Source organism: Capsicum annuum, chromosome 2 (assembly GCF_002878395.1).
Source record: "Capsicum annuum cultivar UCD-10X-F1 chromosome 2, UCD10Xv1.1, whole genome shotgun sequence".
Taxonomy (NCBI): Eukaryota; Viridiplantae; Streptophyta; class Magnoliopsida; order Solanales; family Solanaceae; genus Capsicum; species Capsicum annuum.
The window spans coordinates 117,364,313-117,372,063 of record NC_061112.1 but is presented as its reverse complement, the minus strand read 5'-3'; positions in this window follow the sequence as shown (position 1 = coordinate 117,372,063).

Sequence of the window (7,751 nt, the reverse complement as noted above, 5' to 3'; positions counted from 1 at the left end):
TTTTTTTTTTCATTTTATTTTTAATGGAAATTGTTCTTAAGGACTACAAACACCTCAAGATGACACATAAATAAATATAAATATAAATATTCAATGAATAGAAATTATATTTTATGGCATAATAATGATAAAATAGTTAAATACCTTTAATCAATAATTTCTTAAGAAATGTGTAAAAGAAAAACACAATAAATAATTGAAGATGAAGGGAGTATCATATAAAATAATTGTTGAGAAAATTGATGATGGTGGAAAATAAGAAATATTTATAGTTTTGGCGAGGGAGAAATTAAAGAAACTTAGTTTCAGAAAAGCTTAATTTCAAAGGGCTTAAGACCAAGTAGTATAGAATAATATTAATTTTTCATCTACTTTATTCGTAAAAGATTTCCTAATCAGTGATATAATTTTCTTTAATTAATTGTAAGAAATAAAATATTATTGAACTGTAAATTAATTTTTTTCCTTAACGTGCAAACACGTAGAGCGTATTTCAAAGATTTGTCATGTTTATTATTCCTTCTTCTATAATATAATATATAATATATAATATATAATATATAATATATAATATATAATATATAATATATAATATATAATAATAATATAATAATATAATATATAATATAATCTATATCTATAATCTATATCTATATCTATAATCTATAATCTATAATCTATATCTATAATCTATAATCTATAATCTATAATCTATAATCTATAATCTATTAAAAGTGTGAAGACCATAGAAAAGTGATTTAAATTTTTTGCCATTCATTTAAAGTATCTGTTTTAGACAAAACTGTCATTTTATAATTTTTTAAAAAATATTATTTAATTATATATAATATTGCATAATAAGAGTCCTAAAATATATGGTAAGTTTTAAAATTTAGAAGTCCTAAAATATATGGTAAATTTTAAAAATTAAGAAGTCCTAAAATATATGATAACAATAAAATCAATGGTAAGAGTTATTATGAAAACTAATAATTAAAGAGTCCTAAAATATATGGTAACATCAAAATATATAGAAAAAAATATTATTAAAATTAATTGTTAAGAGTATTAAAATATATGGTAAGGGAAGAAGGAAAAATTCAAAAAAGAAACACACGTTTATGCACTAATTTCCTATTATATAAGAAGTCAAAATTGGGATAGGTTAATAACCAATTAAATGTGTAATTTTTTTGTCCTTTGTTTTCTTTAATTTATTATTTAATTATTTTTATTATTTTAACTAGACTCCTAAAATATATGAATTTCTAAAATATATGGAAAGCGAATCAATTAATATTTTTCACTGTACTCTTAAAATAACATTCTATTAAGGAAATACTTGCATAAATATTTAGATGCACGTTAAACTATAGAAGAAACTAATTTAAATATTGAAAAATATGTGATTGATGCTCATCTAAATTGATTTGGTTGCATGTCTAGATTGAAAAATATTGTATTGTTGTTGTTGTACTTTACCAGTCGCAAATGAATTTACAAGTGGTAGATGAATGTCGGTTGACTTTGAGAAATATTTTTAGAAAAAGGTTAAGTTTAATTGTATTATTTTTATATCTTTATTTTTGATTTTTTTTTATGTGCGTAAAAGGAAAGTTTAGTTGTATTATTTTGATATTTCTATTGTCGTATTATTTTATTATAGTTTATAGGTGTTAGATGAGTGTTGGACAACTTAGAGAAATTTTTTGTGTAAAGGTTAGCTTTAATTATATTGTTTTGATATCTCTATCATCGTATTGTTTTGTTGCAGTTTACAGGTGGTAGATGAATGTCTATTGGCTTTGAAGTTTTTTTAGGTAAAAGTTAGGTTTAATTAAATAAATTCTTCAAAAGATGTTGAATTTAATTATTGTATCCATCTTTATTAGTTAAATAAATATTTTATTTAATGTAATGTTTGAACTCAATAAAGTAAGATACACGCGCAACGCACGTACACTTGAAGATGAATTTAATACTCCTCTGCACAAAACTCAATTTTCAAATGTTGCTTAGTATTTCTTTAGAAGATTGAGGAAAATTTGAATCTACATGTAACTCAACCTTAAAAGCTAGTTATGTACTAAAAATTTTTAAAATCAATCAACGAGATAAACAGTGGCAGAGTCAGAATTTTCATGGGTAACGATTCACTAACCACTTGAAACTTTTGGTGATAAAATATTTATGTGCTTAATATAATAATATATTAAAAGTGTGAAGACGAAGTGATTTGAAGTTTTTGACCTTCATTAAAATACTCCGCAATAGACAAATTTGTCTTTTCACTTATTTCTTTTAATTATTATTTAATTAAATTAAAAATTTAATAAAATTAAGGACTCCTAAAATATAATGTTTAACACTTCTAAATCAATTAGAACTTTACCTTAATTAGAAGAGAAATTCTACAATTAATTTTATTTAAGTCAAGTTTTTTGGGGTTCATTGGTACAACCATGATCACTCTAAATATTATTTTCTCTCTTTTCTTAATTTTATGTAAAAATCATTTGTTTTTTTAAGCTCGTCCCTTAATATTTTTTGTCTGTTCCTTAACTACAACTTTAATTTCATTGTCATGTTTTTACTATATTTTTGTTGGTAAAACTATTTTTATAGCTATTTTTTCGACGTGCTTTAAAGTTGTGTTTTTGATAGGTTTTATAATATTGTTATATTATTTATTTTGTTGTAGTTTTTGTTCTTTTACTATTTGTTAATTTTTCTGCTTCATACAGGTGGTAGATGAATGTTCAGTTGAGTTTTGAGAAATTTTGTATAAAGATTAGTTTTAATCGTGTTGTTCCAACATCTCAATTATCTTAATTATCTTTTTGTTTTCTTGTAATTTATAGTTGGTAGATAAACATTCGATCGAATTTTGAGAAATTTTTGTATTACAATTAGAGATTTAGTGGCAAAAACTATACATAAAAGAATCAATAAACACATGTACGAGCAACATACAAAAGTAAACTAAATATACGAAAGATTTATTAATTTCACAATGATAAAAAAGAGTAACCCTCATGAATTTTTTTCATGAGACATTGGTTGTTTTGTAAAATCCGTCAACTTTTCACTTTATTTTGTTGTTTTGTAGAATATCTTTTTTTTTTTTGCTTCACATAGTAAATATGAATATAAGAAAATTTCAATTGAATTATTGAACACAATTCATGATTCCCTACGAGACCTCGGGAAGGTCAGTTGTTCTCTAGCCAGTGACTATTCCAGTTATGAAGCTAGGTATATACCGAGGCTCTCTTTCGAAGTAAGATATCATCTTTCATAAGAAAAGTGATCTGTAAGAGAAAGAGAAAGACAAAACCCCTTACAAAGTGAGCTTTCATTACTATTGAATATTGCATATCGATCGGATCATGATTTAGGATTTTTATCTCCCAACTTTGGCAGAAGAACTGATTGAAAATAAATTGACTAATATATTTTTTATTTTGATATCTTATTTTTTCATCTGGACAACAATGACTTCGAAGGAATTTTGGCTTTCTAATTGAAAAAAAAAGCGAATAGGTGCATAATTGTGATTCTTAGAAACGGTTGTGTATGTCTATAATTGTACCTCTTTGTATTTGATTAGAGGAATGATCAAAATGGTCCTTAATATATGGCAATTGGATTACTTTGATCCTTTGATCCTTGATATATACTAGTTAATGGATAAAGTCTATATGTAAAATGTGATTATTTTGGCTTTTAACTGTCACGATCTAAAAATTGAGGTCATGATGACACTCATCTCGGCCTAGCCTTGATACGCAAGTCAAGTTCCCAAAAAATAAAGAAAATTCAAAAATAGTAATAAAATAGAACAAGAAGAGACGTTTAAAACGAAGTCAAACTATCTCTAATCTTTAATCAAGAAAATTTGATTCAATAAAATGTCCACCATTATTTGACTAATATCAACAATAACAATCTACTTAACACAGGTGAAGTACCCAATATAGGTACAGATATAGAAGTCAAATTCGTCATCAGCTAAATATCCAAGGATAATTGGAACTATGTTGCTCGAACTCTTCAAATTTACTGTCGCAACTTGTTGGATTTTCCAAAATGCACCTGTCTATACCAATATATGAACAGTCTCATTGTTATCTAAGCTTACAACCTTAAAGATATAAGAAACAAAGATCATTATGTGTGTCTATATACATATATATCAGTGTATAAACAACCTAACAAATTAGAGGAAAGGGTAACTAAGAAACCAAAACCAAAACCAAAATTTCAACCAACCTATGCTGCTTGGTCCAGAGTTGCAGCAATGAGCCAATGCACACGAGGTGAATTAACCAAATCCGATGAATATTCCACACCCACGCCCAATGTGTTGGATTGACACGGTTGCGGCAAGAGATGTAATATCTTATCTTATAGAAGAAGTGAAAATTTAAATGCAAACACGTTATATTTTTATACATTTTTATTAATAAAAATGCATAATATGCCCCCAGTTTGATAAAAATGTACAATTTGACGAATAAAAATAATTTTTCACTAAGAACAAAGTACATTCAAACTTAGGAAATAAGTATAATAAATAAATATTATTTAAAATGTATAAACTCGGGTCCTCATTAATTCAAAACATCTCAACTTATAGAAGATATTACCTAGAATAAATTTAAACGAAAAATATAGTTTTGGCTACATCTAATTTTGCTCCTTAATTATTAGTCCGACGGTCGGTCATATAACATGTTCCTCTTTAATTAACTACACTTTTTTATCTTTAAAATTATACGTCATATTTTTAAAATTTTGCACTTAATAAAATGAAGTACACATAATTTATTTTTTATACACATTTATTTTTAATTAACGCTTGATACACGTGCAACTCATATATTCTAAACTATTATAAATAAACAAAAGATGCAAACATTTCTCCACATTTAACGTGGATTATTAGTTTTATAATTTGATTGTTAGTTGTAAAAAGTATTTCTATATATCATTGACAATAAAACAATTAGAGAAAATCTTTTTCGTATTTCAAACGTTACAATCTTCAAGATTTGATTATGACACCTACTGTGATATATATTATTGCATATTCAAATAGATAAATTACTTGCCTTTAGATCAACGAAGTTTTGATGATGGCTTATAAATGAAGCATGTCACTCAAGCTGGTCCAATCACATGAATGCAGAGGACAAATTTCACTAAGAGAACACAAACAAGATTGCTTGAAGACATGAATGGATAAGCTCCATTGATGGATCACATGGGATAAGGAAGAATTTGTAGTTAAATCCATCTCTTCAAGATAAGTTGAAAAAAGAGTTTTACTCAAATAAGGAGATCAAGTTGAAGAAGGAGTTTTACCTATGCAAGGAGGTTTACTTGAAGAAGGACTTTGACTTAATAACAAACTCTGTTAAGTTGAAGAGTCAAAAGCACAATAGAAGATTGATGACATTGAAGGACTCTTTGGAGAGTTGTTATATACCTAGGGAGTAACTCATTTAGTGACTCATGCGCTTACAAAGATAGCAACATATCGACAAATTATCTGAGAAGTTTCAAAGCTTGAAGCAGTACCTGTTCCTATTACTTAGAGTTAAGGAGTCTTATACTTTATGAATTAGGTTGGTTCTTGAGTTGTATTATTTTCTAGTCTCAGTGAAGTATAAACCGAGTTAGGAGCATTGTCTTCAAGTTGGGGAACTCGGAGACTTAAGAACACTTGCCTTTGGGAGGTTTGTGTTTTGTAGAAATAGGAGTAAGTATTTAATTCCTAGATTACAAGATTTTATAATTTGTTGATTGTTGAGGATCAATTATTTTAGTGAAATTGGGATTAAGTTCTGTAGAGGTACAAGTCATGGTTTTTTATACCTCTTTGAGTAGTGTGTTTTCCACATAAACATCACTGTGCAGTTTACTTACTATTTTAGCTAGATAGGAACATGTTAGTCAACCTGTTTCATTGATAGGAAACTATTAGGTTAAAATAAGTAATCAGTAGGGAACGTACTCTAACAAGTGGTATCAGAGAGGGGTTTCTTAAATAAGGTTAACACCTAAGAGTAGATCACTATTATTAATTCCTCCTCTCCCACTGGTCACAGTGAAGATCAATCTACTACTAGGCCACCACTCTTTGATGGATCTCATTTCACTTGGTGGAAAGCAATAATGGAAATGTTCATTCAAAGAGAAAACTATGAATTTTGGGACAAAATTACTGATTGTCCAACTATTCCAATAAAGTCGGAAGATGGAGAACAAGTCAATAAAGTGAGAAGTGAATTTACTGCAGATGATTTGGTTGCACTTAAGAAAAATGCAAGGGCAAAGAACATCTTAGTGTGTGGACTAGGTCTAGCTAAGTATAACAGAGCGTCTACTTACACTACTGGAAAGCAAATCTGGGATGCCTTGGTGAATTCACATGAGGGCACCACTTAAGTGAGAAAATTTAGAATTGTTCTCCTCTTCACTAAATATGAGGCTTTCAAGATGAAGAAAAATGAATCCCTTCATCAGATGATGTCAAGATTCACTGCCTTAACCAATGAATTGACTTCTTTGGGAAAAGTCATCACTAGTGAGGAAAAAGTTGAGAAAGTGTTGAGAGTCTTGCCTAAGTCTACATAGGACGTCATGGTTACTGCGATTAGAGAGGCAAACGATCTAGTTAGTATGACCTTGGATAAATTAGTGGGAAACCTAAAGACTTATGAGATGCAAATTGATGAAGCCAAAAAAGAAAAGACAGCTCCTGAGAAAACTTTGGCCCTAAAGGCTTCAGACAGTGATGGGAAGTGGAACTGACTGAAGAACGGGTGGCTTTTATAACAAAAAATTTCAGCAAAGTCTTCAAAAATAAGAATGGAACAGATAGCAAAGGGCATTCCAATAACAATTCCACTTGGTGTTATAAGTGTGGTAAAAATGATCAGCAAGTCAGAGATTGTCCTGTTTGGGAAATTAAATGGAGAAAAGAAAGAGCTGAGAAAAGATTGAAAGAAAAGGCTAAGAAGCGGGAGAAATAAGAATTTGTTATGGTAGCTACTTAGGGATCTGACTCAGAAGAATCAGATGAAGAGATTAATGAAACTGCTCTCGCGGCCATTGGATATTCAGACATGGAAGAAGAAGATAACATCTCTGAGATAAGTGTTCCTGAACTTAAAAACAAGTTGCACCTATTTTTTAAAGAAAAGCTTGTTTCTCCGATGAGTGCCTTAATTGATGACTTCCAAGAAGTAACTTCTGATAGGGATGAGCTTAGGGGTGTCAAAATGAATCCAAATTGAGTTGATCCATCCAACCCACCTATAACTTAATTAGTTGGGTTCAAGATAATTTGTTATTGGGTAAATCTCAACCCATTAACTCTTAACCCATTTTCAATGCTAAAAATTACACAAATACACAACTTATGTTTTCAATATTACAAAAAAAATCCCAACTCCCTATACATATTACAAAAATCCCAACATATACACAGAATGCTATGTATGTGTTGGCTATGTCATATATATTAATAGGGAGAGAGAGTAGAGTAATTAAAAAAGTGGGAGAGAGTGTAATTACTTCCAAAAGAGTTGGTATTTATGTTATTTATACTTTTCAATTTGGGTTCAAATGAACCCAATCAATCTCTATTTCAACCCGTTTAATAGAAAAAATATATTTTTAATGAAAGTAAGGATAAAAGTCACCTCACCCCCACCTTACCCCAACCTCACCACAAGCAAACT